The sequence below is a fragment of the Cherax quadricarinatus genome, chromosome 30 (genome assembly GCF_038502225.1).
Source record: "Cherax quadricarinatus isolate ZL_2023a chromosome 30, ASM3850222v1, whole genome shotgun sequence".
In the NCBI taxonomy this organism is placed as follows: domain Eukaryota; kingdom Metazoa; phylum Arthropoda; class Malacostraca; order Decapoda; family Parastacidae; genus Cherax; species Cherax quadricarinatus.
The window spans coordinates 12,151,909-12,176,705 of NC_091321.1; the positions used below are offsets into that span (position 1 = coordinate 12,151,909).

Genomic DNA, 24,797 nt, shown 5'->3' on the forward strand with positions numbered 1-24,797 from the left:
GTGACTCTCAAGGTGGTCCTAGTGGCATTAAGAAACAGAGAAGAGAAGCAACCCCAGAAAAGCAAATGGTACCTGAGGTGTTGATGGAAGGGGATTCCCCTTCCAAACTATAAACAATCCACTCTCTCTCCTCCTCCAGTCTCCCATACACTAAGAAGAATCTCCAATAAAGGTAAGTGTTATGCTGTTAATGTTTCATTCATCATTTCCCATTGTATTGTTTATGTACTACATGTATATTTCATGTTAAATTTTTTTTTTTTTTAATACTTCTGGGTGTCAGGAACGGATTAATTGTATTTACATTATTTCTTATGGGGAAAATTGATTCGTAAATCGTAAATTTCGTTTATAGTAACGGTTCCAGGAACGGATTAATTACGAACAACGAGGGACCACTGTATCTGAAAACATTCACTTCTTCCATACTCCTCCTCCCCAATTTGATATCCAATTTTTCTTTATCTAAATCTTTTGATACCCTCATCACCTTACTCTTTTCTATGTTCACTTTCAACTTTCTACCTTTACACACATTCTCAAACTCATCCACTAACCTTTGCAATTTTTCTTTAGAATCTCCCATAAGCACAGTATCATCAGCAAAAAGTAACTGTGTCAATTCCCATTTTGAATTTGATTCCCCATAATTTAACCCCACCCCTCTCCCGAACACCCTAGCATTTACTTCTTTTACAACCCCATCTATAAATATATTAAACAACCATGGTGACATTACACATCCCTGTCTAAGACCTACTTTTACCGGGAAGTAATCTCCCTCTCTTCTACACACCCTAACCTGAGCCTCACTATCCTCATAAAAGCTCTTTACAGCATTTAGTAACTTACCACCTATTCCATATACTTGCAACATCTGCCACATTGCTCCTCTATCCACTCTATCATATGCCTTTTCTAAATCCATAAATGCAATAAAAACTTCCCTACCTTTATCTAAATACTGTTCACATATATGCTTCAATGTAAACACTTGATCTACACATCCCCTACCCACTCTGAAGCCTCCCTGCTCATCCGCAATCCTACATTTTGTCTTACCTCTAATTCTTTCAATTATAACCCTACCGTATACTTTTCCTGGTATACTCAATAAACTTATTCCTCTATAATTTTTATAATCTCTTTTGTCCCCTTTCCCTTTATATAAAGGGACTATACATGCTCTCCACCAATCCCTAGGTACCTTCCCCTCTTTCATACATTTATTAAACAAAAGTACCAACCACTCCAACACTATATCCCCCCCTGCTTTTAACATTTCTGTCATGATCCCATCAGTTCCAGCTGCTTTACCCCCTTTCATTCTACGTAATGCCTCACGTACCTCCACCACACTTACATTCTGCTCTTCTTCACTCCTAAAAGATGGTATACCTCCCTGGCCAGTGCATGAAATTACCGCCTCCCTTTCTTCCTCAACATTTAAAAGTTCCTCAAAATATTCTCGCCATCTACCTAATACCTCCCTTTCCCCATCTACTAATTCCCCTACTCTGTTTTTAACTGACAAATCCATACTTTCCCTAGGCTTTCTTAACTTGTTTAACTCACTCCAAAATTTTTTCTTATTTTCATTAAAATTTCTTGACAGTGCCTCTCCCACTCTATCATCTGCTCTCCTTTTGCACTCTCTCACCACTCTCTTCACCTTTCTTTTACTCTCCATATACTCTGCTCTTCTTATAACACTTCTGCTTTGTAAAAACCTCTCATAAGCTACCTTTTTCTTTTTTATCACACCCTTTACTTCATCATTCCACCAGTCACTCCTCTTTCCTCCTGCCCCCACCCTCCTATAACCACAAACTTCTGCCCCACATTCTAATACTGCATTTTTAAAACTATTCCAAACCTCTTCAACCCCCCCACTACTCATCTTTGCACTAGCCCACCTTTCTGCCAATAGTCGCTTATATCTCACCCGAACTTCCTCCTCCCTTAGTTTATACACTTTCACCTCCCTCTTACTTGTTGTTGCCACCTTCCTCTTTTCCCATCTACCTCTTACTCTAACTGTAGCTACAACTAAATAATGATCCGATATATCAGTTGCCCCTCTATAAACATGTACATCCTGGAGCCTACCCATCAACCTTTTATCCACCAATACATAATCTAACAAACTACTTTCATTACGTGCTACATCATACCTTGTATATTTATCCTCTTTTTCATAAAATATGCATTACTTATTATCAAATTTCTTTCTACACATAGCTCAATTAAAGGCTCCCCATTTACATTTACCCCTGGCACCCCAAATTTACCTACTACTCCCTCCATATCATTTTTACCCACTTTAGCATTGAAATCCCCAACCACCATTACTCTCACACTTGATTCAAAACTCCCCATGCATTCACTCAACATTTCCCAGAATCTCTCTCTCTCCTCTACACTTCTCTCTTCTCCAGGTGCATACACACTTACTATAACCCACTTTTCACATCCAGTCTTTATTTTACTCCACATAATCCTTGAATTTATACATTTATAGTCCCTCTTTTCCTGCCATAGCTTATCCTTCAACATTATTGCTACTCCTTCTTTAGCTCTAACTCTATTTGAAACCCCTGACCTAATCCCATTTATTCCTCTCCATTGAAACTCTCCCACCCCCTTCAGCTTTGTTTCACTTAAAGCCAGGACATCCAGTTTCTTCTCATTCATAACATCCATAATCATCTCTTTCTTATCATTTGCACAACATCCACGCACATTCAGACTTCCCACTTTGACAATTTTCTTATTCTTATTCTTTTTAGTAATCTTTACAGGAAAAGGGGTTACTAGCCCATTGTTCCCGGCATTTTAGTTTACTTTTACAACACGCATGGCTCACGGAGGAAAGATTCTTATTCCACTTCCCCATGGATATAAAAGGAAAAGTAATAAGACCAAGAACTATTAAGATAAAATCAAAGAAAACTCAGATGAGTGTGTATAAATAAACGTGTACATGTATGTGTAGTGTGACCTAAGTGTAAGTAGAAGTAGCAAGACATGCCTGTAATCTTGCATTTTTATGAGACAGACAAAAGACACCAGCAATCCTACCATCATGTAAAACAATTACAGGCTTTCGTTTTACACTCACTTGGTAGGACGGTAGTACCTCCCTGGGTGGTTGCTGTCTACCAACCTACTACCTATAAAATTTGCTCATATAGCAAATAAATTTTCCTTATTGAAATTAACTGAAATGCCATTAATCTGTTCCAGCCCCCCAAAAAACCACCCCAATTTTTTTTTATTATAGGTTTTTAAATAATAAGAAAAATGTATTTATAAATAAGAAATAATTTTTGCCTTTTTTGCCAGGTCCCAGCAATGTTTTAGAAATGCTGGAGTATATATGAAACTCCTTGAAGCATGGTGTAAGATGAGTGCCACTCCACTGCTGACTGTGCAGCAGTGGAGTGACATTTGATGATCATGCACTGCCTTGGCTTTATTTTTCACTGTTACACAAACATGTCTATGTGTTTGCTTCTGTCTATTTGTCTATCTAGCTCTATATTTATCTCTGTTTATCTGTCTTTCTGTCTGCCTGTGTTTCTTTCTGTCTCTACAGGTATTACACACGATGAGTCGTCGTCACGTCTGATTCCGGAACAAGTGAAAATGTGTATTACTTGTCAGTCATGCTTATTTTGCCTTATATCTACAAGCATAGCATAGCACTTTGTCTGGATTTTTTGGGTTATCCTAGGTAATTTACACTATGTATAACTGTAGGATAGCAGATGAACAAGGAGGCTTTAGGAAAGGTACAGGGTGTGTAAACCAAGTGTTTACAGTGAAACATATAGGTGAACAGTATTTAGATAAGGGAAAAAGAGGTTTTCGTGGCATTTATGGATTTAGAAAAGGCATGACAGGTTGGATAGGGGGGCAATGTGGCAGATGTTGCAGGTGTATGGTATAAGAGGTAGGTTACTGAAAGCAGTGAAGAGTTTTTATGAGAATAGTGAGGCTCAGGTTAGAGTATGTAGGAAAGAGGGAGATTATTTCCCAGTAAAAGTACGCCTTCGACAAGGATGTGTGATGTCACCATGGTTGTTCATTATATTTATAGATGGGGTTGTAAGAGAAGTGAATGCGAGGGTCTTGGCAAGAGGAGTAGAGTTAAAAGATAAAGAATCAAACACTAAGTGGGAGTTGTCACAGTTGCTCTTTGCTGATGACACTGTGCTTTTGGGAGATTCTGAAGAGAAGTTGCAGAGGTTGGTGGATGAATTTGGTAGGGTATGTAAAAGAAGAAAATTAAAAGTGAATACAGGAAAGAGTAAGGTGATGAGGATGACAAAAAGATTAGGTGACGAAAGACTGGGTACCAGATTGGAGGGAGAGAGTATGTAGGAGGTGAATGTATTCACATATTTAGGAGTGGACGTGTCAGCAGATGGGTTTATGAAGGATGAGATGAATCATAGAATTGATGACGGGAAAAGGGGTGAGTGGTGCACTTAGGAGTCTGTGGAGACAAAGAACTTTGTCCATGAAAGCAAAGAGGGAAATGTATGAGAGTATAGTTGTAATAACACTCTTGTATGGGTGTGAAGCATGGGTGATGAATGTTGCAATGAGGAGGAGGCTGGAGGCAGTGGAGATGTCATGTCTGAGGGCAATATGTGGTGTGAATATAATGCAGAGAATTCGTAGTTTGGAAATTAGGAGAAGGTGTGGGATTACAAAAACTATTATCCAGAGGGCTGAGGAGGGGTTGTTGAGGTGGTTCAGACATGCAGAGAGAATGGAACAAAACAGAATGACTTCGAGAGTGTATAAATCTGTAGTGGAGGGAAGGTGGGGTAGGGGTCGGCCTAGGAAGAGTTGGAGGGAGGGGGTAAAGGTTTTGTGTGTGAGGGGCTTGGACTTCCAGCAAGCATGCGTGAGCATATTTGATAGGAGTGAATGGAGGCAAGTGGTTTTTAATACGTGAAGCGCTGTTGGAGTGTGAGCAAAGTAACATTTATGAAGGGATTCAAGGAAACTGGCAGGCTGGACTTGAGTCCTGGAGATGGGAAGTACAGTGTCTGCACTCTGAAAGAGGGGTGTTAATGTTGCAGTTTTATAACTGTAGTGTAAAGTGCCCCTCTGGTAAGACAGTGATGGAGTGAATGATGATGAAAGCTTTACTTTTTCAGGCCACCCTCCCTTGGTGGGAATCGGTCGATGTGTTAAAAAAAAAAAAAACTATTTATATGTACCTGTGAGATAGAGACAATGATAGACAGACAGAGATAGACACACACAGACAGATACAGACAGACAGAAGGAAATATAGATAGCCAATGCAAATCAGCCAGCCAGCCAGCTGCCGGTCAGACAGCCAGCCACCGAACCAGCTGGCCTGCTGAACATGTATTAAAAATGTTCCAGAATTGTTTCTCTTTATTTAGGGCATACGTTATAGAACATTCTGGCAGGATGACATTACCAGTGGTATCAAAATTGAAAGGATGTTACACATTGGTTATTATCGAGGTTTTTTACATTTCCTTGGTATCTCCTGCAGGCGTGCATGAGCGTGTTCGATAGGAGTGAATGGAGACAAATGATATTTGGGACCTGACAATCTGTTGGAGTGTGAGCAGGGTAATATTTAGTGAAGAGATTCAGGAAAACCGGTTATTTTCATATAGCCAGACTTGAGTCCTGGAAATGGGAAGTACAGTGCCTGCACTCTAAATGAGGGGTTCGGGATATTAGCGGTCTGGAGGGATATGTTGTGTATCTTTATATGTATATGCTTCTAAACTGTTGTGTTCTGAGCACCTCTACAAAAACAGTGATTATGTGTGAGCGAGGTGAAAGTGTTGAATGATGATGAAAGTATTTTCTTTTTGGGGATTTTCTTTCTTTTTGGGTCACCCTGCCTCAGTGGGAGACGGCCGACTTGTTGAAAAAAAAAAAAAAATCTCCTGTGAGTGGTAGCCTATCTGAAGCTTGCTCATAACTCAGATTTTGGCTCGCGACTCAAAGCAAAAAATTGAACGAGCAACAGGTCATAACTTGGAAAACTTGTAAGCTGGGTCACTTGCAAGTCAAGGTACCACTGTATGAACTTTGCATCAATTTATAGTCAATGATGACAAATATTTGAACCAGCATATAAACTACTGTATATGTAACAATGGTATTTAGGCTCATGCTTCTCAGCATCATTCATTATACTGTATACCCATACACAAATACTTTGGCCTTGAAATGTCTTGCATACAGTATAAACTAATGTTCACAAAATTTGAGATTAAATATAAAGCAGATCAGGTACTGTATAAACATGGTGAAACTGCAGTTTTTAACCCTTTCAGGGTTTCGGCCGTACTAGTACGGCTTACGAGCCAGGGTTTTTGACGTACTAGTACGCCTAAATTCTAGCGCCCTCAAATCTAGTGAGAGAAAGCTGGTAGGCCTACATATGAAAGAATGGGTCTATGTGGCCAGTGTGCGCAGTATAAAAAAAAATCCTGCAGCAGACAGTGCGAAATGAGAAAAAAAAAACTTTGACCGTGTTTTTGGATTAAAACAGCGACTTTGCACTATATTTTCGTATGGTATTTATTGTTGTACAGTGGACCCCCGCATAACGGACGCCTTGCATAGCGGACAATCCGCATAGCGGACGCTTTGATCGCTAAAATTTTGCCCCGCATAGCGCCCAAAAACCCGCTCAGCGGCCTTCGTCCGAGACGCGTCCAATGTGCGGCCTGAGCCACGCTCACATGTTCCGCGGGTGGCATTGTTTACCAGCCAGCCTCCGCGGTAACATCCAAGCATACAATCGGAACATTTTGTATTATTACAGTGTTTTTGGTGATTTTTTTTCTGGAAAATAAGTGACCATGGACCCCAAGAAAGCTTCTAGTGCCAACCCTACAGCAATAAGGGTGAGAATTACTATGGAGATGAAGAAAAAGATCATTGATAAGTATGAAAGTGGAGTGCGTGTCTCCGAGCTGGCCAGGTTGTATAATAAACCCCAATCAACCATCGCTACTATTGGTGGTACAGCTGCTGCTGCTGCTGTATCACCGTCAGCTGCTGCTGCACTGTCAGCTGCTGCTGCTGTACCACCGTCAGCTGCTCCTGCTGCTGTAGTACCGTCTGCTGCTGCTGTAGCATCATCTGCTGCTGCTGTAGCATCGTCTGCTGCTGCTGTAGCATCGTCTGTTGCTGCTGTAGCATCGTCTGTTGCTGCTGTACCACCGTCAGCTGCTGCTGCTGCTGTAGCATCGTCTGCTGCTGCTGCTGCTGTAGCATCGTCTGCTGCTGCTGTAACATCGTCAGTTGCTGCTGTAGCATCGTCTGCTGCTGCTGTAGCATCGTCTGTTGCTGCTGTAGCATCGTCTGCTGCTGCTGCAGCATCGTCTGCTGCTGCTGCTGCTGTAGCATCGTCTGCTGCTGCTGTAACATCGTCAGCTGCTGCTGCTGCTGCTGTAGCACCGTTGTTGGTGTGGCTTATTGAGAATACCAAGAAACAATTAACCCCAGAGGATTTGCCACCCAGGATAGCCCAAAAAAGTCAGTGTCATCGAAGACTGTCTAACTTATTTCCATTGGGGTCCTTAATCTTGTCTCCCAGGATGCAACCCACACCAGTCGACTAACACCCAGGTGAACAGGGAAAATGCCTGGAACTAGTGCTCATATTGGTGAATTTAGAGCCAGCAAAGGTTGGTTTGAGAGATTTAAGAATCGTAGTGACATACACAGTGTGATAAGGCCTGTTCTGGAAGAAAATACCAAACAGGACCTACAGTACTCAGGAGGAAAAGGCACTCCCAGGACACAGTGTCTCATCAGTCATTGCTGCATCTTCAATAAAGGTAAGTGTCATTTATTCTTCATTTAGTAGAGTAGTACATGCACAATATATATTGTGCATGTACTACTCTACTATTGTGCATGTATCCTTCTCTTTGTGTGTAGGAAAATGTATATTTCAAGTGGTAAAATTTTTTTTTTCAAACTTTTGGGTGTCTTGCACGGATTAATTTGATTTCCATTATTTCTTATGGGGAAAATTCATTCACATAGCGAACATTTCGCATAACAGCCAGCCCTCTTGCACGGATTAAGGTCGCTATGCGGGGGTCCACTGTATTCTAGTTTTCCTGGTTTCATTTTATAGAATGGAAGACATATTACAGAAATTGAGATGATTTTGATTGGTTTTACAAAGAAAAGTACCTTGAAATTGAGCTCAAAGTAGCAGAAATGTTCGATTTTTACCAAAGTTCAAAAGTAAACAAATCATGCTATGCATCCAATACACGTCAACTAGCGAGTCTAATATTCTTTCACAAGTGCGCTGATATTATTTATACCATTTCTACACCAATACAGTAGTCTGCATAACAGTAAATCCTCTATTTTTTTTGTGAGAATAAAAATTCAAAGTGGAAAGCAAAAGAATGTAAGAGGGGCATGAGGACGTGACTAATGAACAAAGGAAATGTTATTTTAGTGCCAGGAATGTCTTTCTTGTTTATTCTGGACCCTATTCGGAAATTGGCATCTTTTGAAATTTGTGTGAAATTGGTAAAATTGCTAAATTCTGACCACTGTGTTGGATAGTTGAAATCGGTAAATGGGTGGTTTCTTGTACTCATTCGATAGAAAAAATGGAGTTCTAGCGCAATAGTTATGATTTTTGTCGACAAGTATACTGGAATTGGCCGAAAATAGGGCTCAAAGTGGGCAAAAAATGCTGATGCATAAACATCGTCGAGACTGCTAACTTCGTGAGAGCATAATTCTGTAAGTTTTTCCATCAAATTTCATACTTTTGGTGTCATTATGATCGGGAAAAGATTCTCTATCTTTTCATAAGAAAAAATAATTTTTTTTTTTTTTGAAATTTGGCCGACCCTGAGAACAAGTCTCTGAGAGGGCCTGTCGACCCTGAAAGGGTTAATAGCAGTTCTTGTGAAGCCCAATGTACTGTACTACATTTGTACAAAAAACTACTTTAGTACAGGGAATAAAGTTTACATATTACAGCATGTGCACTGATAGTTTTACATTTAAAATTCACTGGGACATTAAAGATTAAGCACATGATAAAAGATTACTGCAAAAAAAGTTACTCTAACATTTATACTTGAATGTGATACACCTAGAACTTTTTTTCCAATCTAAAACTCTTAAGTAAAGTACAGTATCTTGAACCCATTTTTTTTTTTTATAAAATCTGCCCAAAATGCCCTGGCATGATAGTGGCTTTCTTTGTACTTAGCAATCCAAAATTGTAATTACACATTGTAACCTTTACAAAGAAATAAAATCTTTATCTTTTATATAAAAATGCTTTAATTCTCACCACCATAAGAACCAGCCAAGTTAACAGACCTGCAGCTTGCAAGTCGAGTGGTGCCAGTCACTGAACTACCAATCCCCTGAGCATAGTCAGAGCCACCAGGTCAGCAGTGCTGCCAAATAAGACACTTGTTAAATACAGTGATATCACTACATAATGTACATGAATATTCTTTCACCAGGCAATCAATAGCTGCCTATAATACTAAATATAAAGAATACAAAACACTTTACATATACAAAACACCTAGGAAATATTGAATTAAAAAAATTCCATATTAAACTACAAATAAATGGAAAGTGTTCAATCACGTAGCACACTGGATAAGTAAACAGCAGGGACAGGTGGGTAACACCTGCTCGAAAAGGACACTCAAGAACACCTGCTAGCACAGTGAGTTGCCAAATATATGAGATTTATTACTCATAGGTGTACAAGAGATGAATCACCTTAAGAGAGTGCAGCAATCTTAGAAAATTTGTCAGAATACATACTAGATTATGAAGTTTAATAGGTAATACAATTAATTTGATAACAGGAAAACAAAAGTGGATGAACTGTAAATGAGCTTCATGAGGTGAAAAACAAAACACGGGAAGACGGGCACAGCCATCCCCCCCAAAGGAGAAGGCAGGCACAGCCCTCCCCCCAGATATACCTTTACATTACCTTTAACGAGTTACGAGTGTTTTTCTACTACCAAGCCTGGCTAAGGGCCAGGCTTGTCTGGTGCTTGCCTGAAAAACCAGGCTGTTGCTGCTGGTGGCTCACTGACCCACATATCCATCACAGCCTGTTTGATATGGCACCTGGTGAAGATATTTGCCTAATTTCCTCTTGAAGACTTCTACAATTATCCCGGCAGTGGTTAATATCTTCAGGCAAGATGTTGAATAGTAAGAGGCCACGAACATTGATACAGAGTTCTTATTGTGGCCTGGTCTCAGACTGGACAGTGGGGGGTGTTGACCCCCAAAACCCTCTCCAGGTATACTGTACCGCTGCTTTTCACTAGGTTTCTCCCATCTCCCTCAATTAAGTATGTTATGGAAGTGTACAGATTTGGAACAAGGCCCTCAAGTAGATGGCAATACCTTCCCCCCTCCCCCATTTGGTCTATCCTGCAGTTGTGAATTGCTGTGTATCCTGGTAGTGTGTAAATATCTGTTGTGTCTTGCTTAAGCCATGTTTCAATAAGAATGTTACAAGAGAGAGTTGTATTTAAGGAATCCAGGAGTGCCCAGAGATCGTAGTGCTTACTCAGGTATCTAATATTATGGTTAAAAGTTATATTCCTGGCATTATTAAAGATAGTTTTGGCTTGGGATGCTGCAGAGTAAAGACAGTTGCTCTCAGTTAAGTATTAAGATTTAGGTTATATAGATAGTAGTAGGTTGGTTGACAGCAACCACCCAGGGAGGTACTACTGTCCTGCCAAGTGAGTGTAAAACAAAAGCCTGTAATTGTTTTACATGATGGTAGGATTGCTGGTGTCTTTTTTTCTGTCTCATAAACATGCAAGATTTCAGGTATGTTTTTCTACTTCTACTTACAATAAGACCACACTATACATGCCTGTACAAACATATATATACACACCCTTCTGGGTTTTCTTCAATTTTTCTTACTAGGTCTTGTTCTTGTTTATTTCCACTTATCTCCATGGGGAAGTGGAACAAAATACTTCCTCCGTAAGCCAACTAAAATGCCAGAAGCAAATGGCTAGTAACCCCTTCTCCCGTATATACAGCCTCTCCTCACTTAACGACAGAATTCCGTTCCTGAGACTACACTGTTAAACGAAATTGTCGCTAAGCGAGGAGCATACTATAATGCTAGAGAGATTGTGTTAACCATCTTTGATATTGTTTTAATGTCATCTTTGCACTATTTATAACATTTCTGGTATATTTTTAAATGTTTATACAGTAGTGTACTGTATACTGAAATAAAGAGTATAGAGGAAATCAGCTCTAATACACATTATTTAGGTATGAATACTGCATCATAGAGCCCATCGTTCGGTAAACAAGTACATCGCTAAGTGAGGAGAGGCTGTATTACTAAATGTAAAAGGAGAAACTTTCATTTTTTCTTTTGGGCCACCCCGCCTCAGTGGGATACGGCCAGTGCATTGAAAGAAAGAAGAAAGAGTTAAGTCAGGGTCAATGTCAGCATTCAGGGTAACAATGGCTAGGTGGGATTATACAGTTAACTGGTAAATATTATTAAAGTAGACCATTATATTACACGATACTTACATTCCTGAAAAACGCCGTGTTAGGTAAAATCGTATTAGATAAACTGTTCCTGGGAGCCCCAAAAAGCCAAACAACTTGTTTTCAAACCAACATATCTTACAAAAATAATAGTTAATACGTAATTGTAGTTCACTGTCGTGATATATGATTTTTTTAATGCTTAAGACTTCAACTGTAACAAAAATAATAGTAATTCTTACCTTAAATTGTGGGTACTGGTGTTTGTGGATAATTGTGAAGACAGTGGAGATGCATGGTTTGCCCCTACTGGGCTGACTTGGATGGTTGTTGGCAGAAGTGGATGGTAGAGGTTCTGGTGCTAAAGTCGATGGTTGTATTGGAGTTTACCTGGAGAGAGTTCTGGGGGTCAACACCCCCGCAGCCCAGTCTGTGACCAGGCCTCATGGTGGATCAGAGCCTGATCAACCAGGCTGTTACTGCTGGCTGCATGCAATCCAATGTACGAGCCACAGCCCTGCTGGTCAGGTACTTACTTTAGGTGCTTGTCCAGTGGCTGCTTGAAGACAGCCAGGGGTCTACTGGTAATCCCCCTTACATATGCTGGGAGGTAGTTGAACAGTCTTGGGCCCCTTACACTTACTGTGTTGTCTCTTAACGTGCTAGTGACACCCCTGCTTTACACTGGGGGGATGTTGCATCATCTGCCAAGTCTTTTGCTTTTGTAGCGAGTGATTTTCATGTGCAAGTTCGGTACTAGTCCCTCTAGGATTTTCCAGCTGTATATAATCATGTATCTCTCCCTCACCTGCATTCCAGGGAGTACAGGTTCAGGAACTTCAAGCGCTCCCAGTAATTGAGGTGTTTTATCTCCGTTATGTGTGCCGTGAAGGTTCTCTTTACATTTTCTAGGTCAGCAATTTCACCTGCCTTGAAAGGTGCTGTTAGTGTGCAGCAATATTCCAGCCTAGATAGAACAAGCGACCTGAAGAGTGTCATCATGGGCTTGGCATCCCTAGTTTTGAAGGTTCTCATTAACCCATCCTGTCATTTTTCTAGCAGATGCGATTGATACAATGTTATGGTCCTTGAAGGAGAGATCCTCCGACATGATCACTCCCAGGTCTTTGACGTTAGTTTTTTGCTCTATTTTGTGGCTGGAATTTGTTTTCTACTCTGATGAAGTTTTAATTTCCTCATGTTTACCATATCGGAGTAATTGAAATTTCTCATCATTGAACTTCATATTGTTTTCTGCAACCCACTGAAAGATTTGATTGATGTCCGCCTGGAACCTTGCAGTGTCTGCAACGGAAGACACTGTCATGCAGATTCGGGTGTCATCTGCAAAGGAAGACATGGTGCTGTGGCTGACATCCTTGTCTATGTCAGATATGAGGATGAGAAACAAGATGAGAGCTAGTACTGTGCCTTGCGGAACAGAGCTTTTCACCATAGCCGCGTCAGACTTTACTCTGTTGACTACTACTATTTGTGTTCTGTTTGTGAGGAAATTATAGATCCATCTACCAATTTTTCCTGTTATTCCTTTAGCACGCACTTTGTGTGCTATTACGCCATGGTCACACTTGTCGAAGGCTTTCGCAAAGTCTGTGTATATTACATCTGCTTTCTTTTTGTCTTCTAGTGCATCTAGGACCTTGTTGTAGTGATCCAGTAGTTGGGACAGACAGGAGTGACCTGCTGTAAACCCATGTTGCCCTGAGTGTGCATAAATTCTGTAATGGATCTCTGGGCTCTTTTACCCTGCAGTACATTATACAGCTGATGGTAAGACATCATCAGCTGGTTTAGACCCTGTTTCAAAGCACTGCTTCTAGATTTGTCAGGGTCCTCTTCAGTGAAAAAGTCTGCTAGTTCTGCAGCAACACAGAACTGCTCACGTAACTGCTGTAATGTTAACTGTTTTTCTTCAGGTTCTTCTTCATCTTCTGTTATGTGGCTCCCATGTATCTGTGCACTGAGCTCTGCCAATATTTCCTCTGGACTCCAGTCGTCGTCGTCATCGACGACATCATCATCGTCTTCTAAGAGCTCATTCACATCTTCATTCATATCTTCAAAACTATAACCTGGTAATCTCTTTGCCAGCTGAACAATTCCCTGAACCTGACTCTCAAGCAAGGGAAAACCAGTGACTGGCTTGACCTCCAAATTACTGGTAAGGTGTTTTTATTTACACTTTTCAAAGCACGAGGATTCTTAGAAAGGTACATAACCATGGGCTTACACTTGAAATCACCTGATGCATTACAGCAAAGGAGCAAGGTGAAGCAATCCTTTGCTGTCTTGAAGCCCAGTGCACTTTTCTCTTGCTGACAGATATAAGTTCTTGTTGGTATTTTCTTCGAAAAAACACTTGATTCACTTGATTCATTAGCATTAAACATTTGATGTGGCTCATAGTCACCCTCAGAAATAATTTCCTGCAATTCAGAAGGGAAATTACTTGCTGTTGTATGATCAGCTGAAGCACTTTCACCAGAAAACTTAATATTATGCAACTTATTATGCAACCAGCCTGCGCTAAACATACACTCTTTTTCAGGTCCTCCTTATCTCATGCTGCTTTAAACAACTGTAAGGCCTTTTCCCTAATTAAGATGAAATTACGTGGTGCACCTTTGTTTTTTGTTCGATCCATTCAAGCAACAAGTTTTCAGCTTTATTTATACTTGTTGTGATCTACATATTCTTTTCATGAGATGATATCCTGGGTTATTCATTACACAACTTTGTATATTTATTTCACTCTTTTTAATTGTATGAACTGATGCTTCATTAAGGCCATAGGCCCTCACTATATCCACCACACATGAGCCACTCTTAAGCCTGTCTAATATCTCTGTTTTCTTTGTAACTCCTAGATTTAAACACTTAAACCTTTTCTTGTTACTTTCAGCAACACTTGTATGCCTACTGCATGCCATGATTGCTTGGCAGATACAAGATATGGCAATTAAAATATCTAAACTCAATCCACAAACATAATAAACACAGCTAGCTCCTAGCTGTGTTTATTATTATGCTAGCTCCTAGCTGTGTTGGGAAAGTATCCTGGGGGCGAGACTCCAAATTTTTCACCTCCCACAATTCGAACAGTGTTAAGTTAATTTTACAAAGTGTTGTATAAAATTGTGCCGCAATTTTTCAACAGTGCAATAACCAAAATGTGCCAAATAAAACCGTGTAATATAATGGTCTACTGTAAATAATGAACTGTAAATGGAGTAGTCAGTGGTAATAGTATTATTTATAATAAAAGAAAGATTGGATAAAGTTGGCATCAATGAACAGTGTCCAAGTAAATTAGACAAAATAGTAAACATACAGTGATAAAATAGTAAACAATGACTGCAATGCTAATTAAGTACAAGGTAGGACAATACACAATGAGCCAGTAAATAGTACAAAACAGCAATAGGATACAATAGCAAATATACAATGACAAAATGGTAAATATACAATGACTACAATGTTAAGTACAAGGCAAGATGATGCATGATGAACTGATAAACACTAAAATGGGAATAGGATGGCCTGCACCTAGAAATCTGTATGCAGGTTGTGAAGCATAAAATAGTTAATTCTAAGATGCAACTAATAGCACAAATTAATTGCACGACCGCAGTAGGTACATTGCACTAAACATGGGGTATTGTAATTATTATAATCAATACTAAGCAGGTACTGTAATAAGGTTTATAGATTAATTAGTCTCAAAGGTCAAGTACTGAAGTACTTGCAGAGAAGCGCAAAGCTCTTACGGTGTCCCTTGGCTCGATTGGCAACACTTACTTCATAAGCCATGTGTCTGGGGATTGATCCCCAGCATGGGTGGAGACACTGGGCATGTTTCCTTACACTTTCACAGCACACATAAGTATGATAAAGCATCTAAATTACTGGGAATGGTAAAGTCCCTTGATTTGTATTCCCTGGAACACAGGCAAGAGATACACGATAATATACACTTGGAAAATCCTAGAGGGATTAATAGCAAACTTGCACACGAAAATCACTCCCTATGAAAGTAAGACTCAGCAGGAGATGCAACATCCCCCCAATGAAAAGCAGGGGTGCCACGACTACACTAAGAAATAACACAAGAAGTGTCAGGGGCCCAAGATTGTTCAACTGCCTCCCAGCATACATAAGGGGGATTACCAATAGACCCCTGGCTGTCTTCGAGAAGGCACTGGAGAGGAAATAAGTCACTCTGTCTGACTTTTTTGGGTTATCGTAGGTTCTCTACACATATGCTGCTATGTATGATAATCTATGTAACTGTATTTGTGTATACCTGCATAAACTTACAGTACTTACTTACACTAAAGTTAGTACCTGATCAGCTGGGCTGTAATTCTTACGTTGGTTTACGTGCGGCCAGCAGTAACAGCCTGGTTGATCAGACCCTGATCCACCACAAGGCCTGGTCACAGACTGAGCCGCGGGGGCGTTGACCCCCGAAACCCTCTCCAGGTATACACCTGTTGCCCCTATTCACCTAGCAGTGAGTACCTGGGTGTTAGTTGACTGGTGTGGGTGGCATCCTGGGGGACAAAAATTAAAGACTCAAATGGAAAAAAGACGAAGTCCTCGATGACGCACTGACTTTATTAGATTATCAAGGCAAATCTTGTCTTAGAGAATGGAAGATTATCGGGTTTGATCCGCAGAAAGGGTTGTTCCAGATCCCTGGATCAAAATCCCCTCACCGGCATCAAGGAACCCCCCTTCAAGGTACCATAAGAGCTCTTATCAGATAATAAATTTCTCGCCTGTGGTCCATGACCAAGATAAGATTTATCGTCAGCCAAGATCATTATCAGGATCACAGACGCAGTTATCACAGAGAACTATTGGCGCACCAGATACAACATCAAACTAAGATAACAGCCTGATAGTTTTACCCGGGAAGATGTAATACGAAGATAAACACAGCAAGTGAGAGAGCAAAAATCAACACCAATCCCACCTACACACAAACTACTCATCGATTATCCGGACTCGAGTCGTCTGCTACAACGCCTTCGAAACTTCTCTCAAAATGATTTCTCTCGTGATCAACTTTGAAATACCTATCGCTTCAAACTGCTTCTTGTATTTGTATGTCATTTATGATGGGATTTAATATAAAATTAATTATTCTTGTCGAGTTACACTTTGGTTTAGTTGACATTACGATGTTTCGTTTATAATAATAGAAATATTCGGACAGTTATGACGTCACAGTTCAATGCCTGTAAGTAGTGACATCCGATTAATTGCATGAAACTCGATTTTTTTTATCAGACGAAAATGTATTATTTTTCTAGACAAATAAAATTAACTTATAAATACACTACTGGATGATTATTTAACAAAATTGGCTTATAAAAATGTTGCAGTTTGCCATCTATGACATTAACAATCTGCTTTATGATTATGACATTTTTGTAATTATTTTGTCTGACAAATTATTATAGCGTTTATATAAAAACAAAACAAACATCTTCATTTCTTTGTGTAGTATACAAAGTGAAGTTTACATCTAATACAGGGTGTTTCAAAGTGATGGACCCAATTTCACAGCAGTATATTGAACGATCGGGTCCATAATTTTGAAACACGCTGTTTACCTGTATAATATTGTTAGACACAAAGAAAGCATTTCTGTCAGAATAATACTAATGCTTAGTACACACTACTTAAGATTAAACATAGGTTATTGAGCGGTAAATTTTAATTTTGTAGTATTATAAAGAGGTACCAAAAAATATTACAATTAGTACAATCGACAATAGTACAGTTTTAAGTGTGTATTAATACTTTAAACTCATTTAGTGATCTTAGGTTGATTGGGCTTTATTAAGCAATTTTAAACTAGCTCTATGATTTCAGACTATGGAAAAATTATAAGAGATAGTTAAGAAACAGGAAGTAGTTGGATGAGGTGGTCTTGTTTGGTACAGCAAAGTATTGGTGTAGTTGTTGGGGAGATGACCTGGAGTTTACCTGGAGAGAGTTCTGGGGGTCAACGCCCCTGCGGCCCGGTCTGTGACCAGGCCTCCTGGTGGATCAGAGCCTGGTCAACCAGGCTGTTACTGCTGGCTGCACGCAAACCAACGTACGAGCCACAGCCCGGCTGGTCAGGAACCGACTTTAGGTGCTTGTCCAGTGCCAGATTGAAGACTGCCAGGGGTCTGTTGGTAATCCCCCTTATGTATGCTGGGAGGCAGTTGAACAGTCTCGGGCCCCTGACACTTATTGTATGGTCTCTTAACGTGCTAGTGACACCCCTGCTTTTCATTGGGGGGATGTTGCATCGTCTGCCAAGTCTTTTGCTTTCGTAGTGAGTGATTTTCGTGTGCAAGTTCGGTACTAGTCCCTCTAGGATTTTCCAGGTGTATATAATCATGTCTCTCTCCCGCCTGCATTCCAGGGAATACAGTTTTACGAACCTCAAGCGCTCCCAGTAATTGAGGTGTTTTATCTCCGTTATGCGCGCCTTGAAGGTTCTCTGTACATTTTCTAGGTCAGCAATTTCACCTGCCTTTGTGGAGTGGGGCTATGTCTGTTGTTTTTAGTAACTGTGGGACGACCCCCGTGTCCATGCTCCCTCTCCATAGGATGGAAAAGGCTCGTGATAGGGGCTTCTTGCAGTTCTTGATGAACACGGAGTTCCATGAGTCTGGCCCTGGGGCAGAGTGCATGGGCATGTCATTTATCGCCTGTTCGAAGTCATTTGGCGTCAGGATAACATCGGATAGGCATGTGTCAACCAAATTTTGTGGCTCTCTCATAAAAAATTCATTTTGATCTTCGACTCTCAGTCTGGTTAGCGGCTTGCTAAAAACTGAGTCATATTGGGACTTGAGTAGCTCACTCATTTCCTTGCTGTCATCTGTGTAGGACCCATCTTGTTTAAGTAGGGGCCCAATACTGGACGTTGTTCTCGACTTTGATTTGGCATAGGAGAAGAAATACTTTGGGTTTCTTTCGATTTCATTTATGGCTTTTAGTTCTTCCTGCGATTCCTGACTCCTATAAGATTCCTTTAGCTTGAGTTCGATGCTTGCTATTTCTCTGACCAGTGTCTCCCTACGCATTTCAGATATATTGACCTCTTTTAGCCGCTCTGTTATTCTTTTCCGTCGCCTGTAAAGGGAGCGCCTGTCTCTTTCTATTTTACATCTACTCCTCCTTTTTCTTAGAGGAATAAGCCTTGTGCATACATCGAGTGCCACCAAGTTAATCTGTTCTAGGCATAAGTTGGGGTCTGTGTTGCTTAGTATATCTTCCCAGTTTATATCGGTTAGGACTTGGTTTACTTGGTCCCACTTTATGTTTTTGTTATTGAAGTTGAATTTGGTGAATGCTCCCTCGTGACTAGTCTCATTATGTCGGTCTGGGGCTCCACGCATACATGTCTGAACCTCAATTATGTTGTGATCTGAGTATATTGTTTTTGATATGGTGACATTTCTTATCAGATCATCATTGTTAGTGAAGATGAGGTCTAGTGTATTCTCCAGTCTAGTAGGCTCTATTATTTGTTGGTTTAAATTGAATTTTGTGCAGAGATTTAAAAGCTCGTGTGACTGTGAGTTTTCATCAGAGCTGCCTCCTGGTGTTATTACTGCAACAATATTATTTGCTATATTCCTCCATTTTAGGTGCCTTAAGTTGAAATCCCCCAGGAGCAAGATGTTGGGTGCAGGAGCTGGAAGATTTTCCAGACAGTGGTCAATTTTTAACAGCTTTTCCTGGAATTGCTGGGATGTTGCATCCGGAGGCTTGTAGACTACCACAATGACTAGGTTTTGGTTCTCGACCTTTACTGCTAAAACTTCCACTACATCATTTGAGGAATTTAGCAGTTCTTTGCAAACAAGTGACTCAGCAATGTACAGGCCAACCCCCCCCCCTTTTGCCTGTTCACTCTGTCACATCTGTATAGGATGTAACCTGGGGTCCATATTTCGTTGTCCAAGTGATCCTTTACGTGGGTCTCAGTGAAAGCCGCGAACATTGCCTTTGCCTCTGCAAGCAGTCCACGGATGAAAGGTATTTTGTTGTTTGTTGCTAGCTTTAGACCCTGTATATTTGCAAAGAAGAATGTTATCGGACTGGTGGTATTGTTGGTACTGGGGGAGATATTTTTTTTCCAGCATTAGTATCTGTATCTGTTGGTTTGGAGTGGAGGCCATCGACTGTGGTTCCACTCCAGGAATGACTGGATTTGGTGTACGATTTCTGCCATTTCCTGCCAGTTTTTTTTCCTTCCTGGTACTAAAAAACCTCTCCCTCTTGAGTGGCTGTGGCTACCCAGGTTTTCCCATGGCCTGGATGTTTTGTATCTTTTTTCCCCTTTAGATGGTGTGCCTGGCAATTTAAGTTATAGCACAGTCTTTCCTGTACTGAAGAGGTACACATTTCAGGGTGAAAAAGCTTACAGGAAGGGAGTTTGCATTTTCCTGTTGTCATATGGGCATGGCATTTTCTAGGGTGGTCATAGTTGCACGTCCCATCTGTTTTTCCAGATTTCCCATGTCTGCAGATACCAAGTGCATAGTATGTGCACAGGCTTGGTTTCCGTTTGCCTTGGGTTTCTGTGACTGTATTCCCTGTTGGTGCATGTTTCCCTGTCTTATTCCTATCCTCCCTAGCACCAACAATGGAGCTCCCACCAGTTGTTTTTGGTAATATATCCTCACTATTGCTAGTGGAGTCCTCTTGTTTGCTATTTCCTGTGGTATTTCTAGTTTGCAATATTGGTTTTATCTTATCTTTGACTACACTTGTTTCCCCACTATGGCTCCTGTCCCCTGTGAGGTCATTTATATGTATTCCTTCCTGCGTATAATTCCCGACTACCTGGACAAAATCTCCAGCTTCACCATTACTGTCTCCCAGGACAGCACCTCCAGCTTCACCATTACTGTCTCCCAGGACAGCACCTCCAGCTTCACCATTACTGTCTCCCAGGACAGCACCTCCAGCTTCACCATTACTGTCTCCCAGGACAGCACCTCCAGCTTCACCATTACTGTCTCCCAGGACAGCACCTCCAGCTTCACCATTACTGTCTCCCAGGACAGCACTATCAGCCCCACATTTACTGACTACCAGGACATCACCTCCAGCCTTACAGTTTCTGACTACATGGCCAGTATCAAGGGCAGTACCATTCATCCCAGACTTTTTATGTTCCCATCCGTTGTAGAAAGCTTCCAGGTTGTCTATGAAAGCACCTTTGATGTTATCCTCTTTTAATACCCTTGTGATTTTAGTCCACAGATTTTCCTCATTTGGGTATACCCAAAAACACTTCCCTGTTTTAATACTGCTTGTAGCTAGTTCTTGGATATCTGCACAAGGGGCGTGACACCAATTTCCACAAAAATGACAATTTATCCATGTGGAAGCCCGTTTGTTTGATTGACCGCAGACTACACAGAGCTTCATAATGATTTGAATGGTTGATTTACTGTAATTCTACTAGCAACCTCTTGAATACTCTATTAATAACCTTTTTAAATGAAGCTCTAGCTATTTGTATTTCTATTTCTAACTGTCCTTGTATATTGGACAGCTTACCGTGTACGTTCCTGATTTATATTTATTGTTTGTGTTTGATAAGGGCGCCTACAACCCCATCCGTTTACAGTCTGCTTTATTGTCCAACGAATCCGTTTGAAACCAGTCAAGGGTTCGGACCAGTCAAGGGTTCGGACCAGTCAAGGGTTCGGACCAGTCTGTCTGATCAGTGGGTCACTTATTTAAAACATACTGGTCGGTGATTTGGGCTAACACATGAAGGATCTACTGGAAATTATCTACCCGAGTAATATGTGATTTGATTGATACAAAAGTATAACTTGCGTGTTGAAGAACCGGTGATTTCTGGCAGCTCCTACAATGACGAACGGTCGAGCCTCAACCCTTGTTTATCAATCGTTGTATCTAGCTTTTCTAGTTTTTTTTTTTTCGTCTCCACCACAATAAATGCTATATTATCACTATAGCTGACTGGTGGAAATTTTGGAGGAAGGACGCTTTTTCTGTAGTAATATTTGCTTCTCGTTGTGTATATTGCGACCGCTGGTAACTACAGGTTATATGAAATTCACAGTATACGTCTGGTATTTCAAGAAAAAAGAAACTAATGAAAGTCACTCCACTCCACTAAGTACCATTATAATACTGGTTAGTTGCTACTACAACACTGTATTCTGCTATTCACTGGTATCACTAGATTATATGCGAGTACACTAGCAGGCCAGGAAGATTATTAAAACAGCTGACCACTGTGGTAAGATTCTGGCGACTTCTGGCACCTGCCTCTATAGGCTTATCACTTCATTTACAAATTCACCTGTTTTCAAATGACACTTTAGCCTTTATCATCTATATACTAGGGAGCCACTGTAGTATACACTATACACAATGTTATCAGGGAGACTTTCTTTCCTCTGACAAAGAAAAGTTCTATTATTATTATTTTGCACACGGAACACAGGCCTATGATTCCCCTCTGGCAGTAAACTCTGCTAGGTTTTTGGATCATAGCTCTAAACTGATTGGCAGACAGGAGACCTTTTATTGGTTCAGGTACTGAATTCCAGATCTTGGGGCCCTTTATGCGCATTGCACTTTTTTTTATGAGGTAAGGCTTACACAGGATGTCGAAGTTTTGTGGCAGCCTTTAAGAAGGTTCATTGACGCTGGTGAGGGTTCCTGATCTAGGCAATTGGATCTGTGCTCCAGTTCTCTGAATCGATCCTGAATGTCTTCTGTCATCCCCTACATACGCTGTATAATCCCTACGGGTTTAGCGCTCCCCATGATTATAATAATCCAAACATATCTCTCCTGTGAAGTCCTTATTCTTTGCTTTCCCTATATTTCCACTCTTCAAAACCTTAACACCCTCTGCTGTAGCTGTCAAACTTTTTTTTTTGTTACCCTTCGTATAAATCTTTTTCATATTTCTCCAATCACTGATGCTTCTGGTGTCTACACCAATGCTCTTCTGTCCTCTCCAATACTTTGAACTGGTCAGTCTCTTTCTGGCTAATGTGCTCGTCTTGGCAACACTAACAATGCTCTGTTCATGTCTAGCCTTACAAAAATGATGTCTTATTGAAGCAGCTCATATAATTCAAATTCAAATTCAAATTCAAAGTTTATTCTCTATAAAGATTACAATGTTGAATTTACAGAATTTGGTTGTTGTGTGGTTTACATGTAGTTAAATAATGATTACAGAGTGTACCACTAGAACGCCTAGCATGGCTAGGCATTTCGGGCAGACTTAGTTTAATTCTTTATTTTGAACATTAAAATGGTATAAAATACCGACAGATTGTTAGGTAAGACACATATGCAACAGTTAGGTATCTTTATTTTGAAACGTTTCGCCTACACAGTAGGCTTCTTCAGTCGAGTACAGAAAAGTTGATAGAAGCAGAAGATACTTGAAGACGATGTAATCAGTCCATCACCCTTAAAGTTTTGAGGTGGTCAGTCCCTCAGTCTGGAGAAGAGCATTGTTCCGTTGTCTGAAACAATATGAAACAATATTGTTTCAGACAACGGAACAATGCTCTTCTCCAGACTGAGGGACTGACCACCTCAAAACTTTAAGGGTGATGGACTGATTACATCGTCTTCAAGTATCTTCTGCTTCTATCAACTTTTCTGTACTCGACTGAAGAAGCCTACTGTGTAGGCGAAACGTTTCAAAATAAAGATACCTAACTGTTGCATATGTGTCTTACCTAACAATTCTTTATTTTAAAATATTACAAATTATGAGGTAAGTTGGTATTACGGCTAAGTGACTAAATACTAGTTTGTGAGTTTAGCAATGTGAATGCTTTTGTTTTGGCACAGTACATAGTTTCAGTATTGGAGTGTCATAGGATTCATTATTTTAAGATTAAGATTAATATTTCTGTTTATGGTCAAATGGGTGAGTGAGTGTAAGTGTGAACCACCAGGTGGTATTCGTATAGTTAGTTGATGGGGTGTATCAGGGAGATAAGATGTTTTCTAATTGTAGTTTTGAAGGTGATGAATGTGTCTGCAGTTCTAGAGTTCTCAGATAGGGTGTTCCAGATTTTAGGGCCTTTGACATACATTGAATTTTTGTAAAGGTTTAGTCGGACACGGGGAATGTCGTAGAGATGTTTGTGTCTGGTGTTATGCCTGTGGGTTCTGTCACAACTATCAAGAAAGCGTTTTAGGTCAAGGTTGATATTGGAGTTTAAGGTCCTGTAGATGTAGATTGCACAGTAGTAAGTGTGGATGTACTGAACAAGGAGTAAGTTTAGATCTATGAAGAGTGGAGGGGGGTGGTGCCAGGGATGGGATTTAGTGATTATTCTTACTGCAGCTTTTTGTTGGGTTATTATTGGCTTTAGGTGTGTTGCTGCAGTTGATCCCCAAGCACAAATAGCATAGGTGAGGTATGGATATATAAGTGAATGGTATAGTGTGATAAGGGCAGTTTGCGGCACGTAGTATCGTATCTTGGAGAGGATCCCAACCGTTTTGGATACTTTTTTGGTTATGGGTTGGATATGGGTGCTGAAATTCAGGTTGTTGTCAAGGTATAGGCCTAGGAATTTGCCCTCATTATGTCTGGTAACTAGAGTGTTGTCGATCTTAATGTTAATTTGTGCATCTCCTGCTCTGCTACCAAACATAATATAGTAGATGAACATCAAAATGGTATACAATACCGACAGGTTGTTAGGTAAGACACATATGCAACAGTTAGACAACTTTATTCCGAAACGTTTCGCCTACACAGTAGGCTTCTTCAGTCGAATACAGAAAGTAGGCAGGAACAGTAGAGATGTGAAGACGATGTAATCAGTCCATCACCCTTGAAGTCGTAGAATTTGAGGTTGTCAGTCCCTCGGCCTGGAGAAGTTCAGTTCCATAGTCAGGAACAGATAGTTCCTGACTATGTTGCATATGTGTCTTACCTAACAACATTGTCTAACTGTTGCATATGTGTCTTACCTAACATAATATAGTAGGTTTTGTCAGTGTTAAGCGTAAGTTTATTGGCTGTCATCCAAGTCGATATTTTGATCAGTTCCTCGTTAACAATGGTGTTGAGGGTGGCAAGATTAGGGTGAGAGATGACATAAGTCGTGTCGTCAGCAAAGAGAATGGGTTTCAGGTGTTGGGATGCGTTTGGAAGATCA

At 40.4% G+C, this 24,797-nt stretch overlaps 1 protein-coding gene across 8 annotated transcripts in view; it reads right to left on the reverse strand.

Moving 5' to 3' along the window:
* The window catches only part of LOC128692637 (RUN domain-containing protein 1), a 71,690-nt gene extending 55,048 nt beyond the window's left edge, over window positions 1-16,642 (reverse strand). The window contains exons 1-3 of one of the 8 annotated variants that reach the window (XM_070089904.1): window positions 16,506-16,582; window positions 11,814-14,018; window positions 9,356-9,464 (exon numbers count right to left, since the gene is read on the reverse strand). The gene's annotated coding sequence lies outside the window, so the exon portion shown is untranslated. Of the gene's footprint in view, window positions 1-9,355; window positions 9,465-11,813; window positions 14,019-16,505 lie in introns of all 8 variants that reach the window. The other 7 variants (XM_070089901.1, XM_070089900.1, XM_070089899.1 and 4 more) reach the window with 7 other exon arrangements.
* Between the last annotated feature and the right edge of the window lie 8,155 nt (window positions 16,643-24,797).